Source organism: Chinchilla lanigera, unplaced genomic scaffold (genome assembly GCF_000276665.1).
Source record: "Chinchilla lanigera isolate Chin_1 unplaced genomic scaffold, ChiLan1.0 scaffold00250, whole genome shotgun sequence".
NCBI lineage: Eukaryota > Metazoa > Chordata > Mammalia > Rodentia > Chinchillidae > Chinchilla > Chinchilla lanigera.
In genome coordinates this window covers 12,896-13,873 of record NW_004955651.1, presented here as the reverse complement: position 1 = coordinate 13,873, position 978 = coordinate 12,896, and the positions used below count along the sequence as shown (strand labels likewise).

General features: G+C 41.4%; 1 protein-coding gene across 1 annotated transcript in view; it reads right to left on the bottom strand.

Moving 5' to 3' along the window:
* LOC102011830 (leucine-rich repeat-containing protein 37A3-like) overlaps positions 1 to 978 on the bottom strand; it is a 12,661-nt gene that overhangs the window by 3,965 nt on the left and 7,718 nt on the right. The window lies entirely within an intron of this gene.

Genomic DNA, 978 nt, shown 5'->3' with positions numbered 1-978 from the left:
ATGCACCTTGAGATCATAATGTTAAGTGAAATAAATCAGACAAGTTTCATGATCTCATGGTTTCTCTTATATGGGCAATCCAAAGTAGATATAAAGAGCAGAATTAGGGGCTGGGGATTTAGCTCCGCGGCATAGCGCCTGCCTGGCAAACGCAAGGTCGTAAGTTCGATTCCTGGAACCGGAAGAAAAACAAAACAAACACACACAAAAAGAGCAGAATTAAAGACAGATAATAAGAAGAAGGGAGATAGATCTTTCTCACGGGGAAGAGGATCAAAAGATAGAGGGAGGGGGAGGGAGGAAAGAGCGCGAGAAAAGGAATTAAGATGTACAGTATTATGTACATGTTCCAACTGCCCATGAGGAATGCAATCATTATACACTGCAATGTACTAATTTTTAAAAATGCGGAAAAACCTGCATATACTCTAAACATTCATCGATAGGAAAATTATTCAATATACCATGACATATGCCTATAATCCCAGCACTCAGGAGTCTGAGGCAGGAGGATTGTCTGGAGTTTGAGGCCAAACTGGGCTACAAAACGAATTCAAGGCCATCCTGCATTACATAGCGAGACCCTGTCTCAAAGAAACCAAAAAATTAAAATAAATAAAATAAATACACCATGACAGTCCTGGTGTATGCCTGTAATCCCAGTACTCCGGAGGCTGAGGCAGGAGTATTGCCGTGTGTTTGAGGCCAGCCTGGGCTACAGAAATGACTTCAAGGCCAGCTTGCACTACATAGTGAGACTCTGTCTCAAAACAAACAAAAAAACAATGGGCTGGGAAGATGGTTCAGCGGGACAGTGCCTGCCTGCCAAGCGCAAGGTGCTGAGTTCTATCCCCAGCACCAAAATATAACAACAACAATAATAATAATAATAAATAAATACACCATAACATATACACACTATGGAACATCATAGGCCTTTAAGTGAATAGGGTAACCCTCTATGTATGAGGAAGGAAA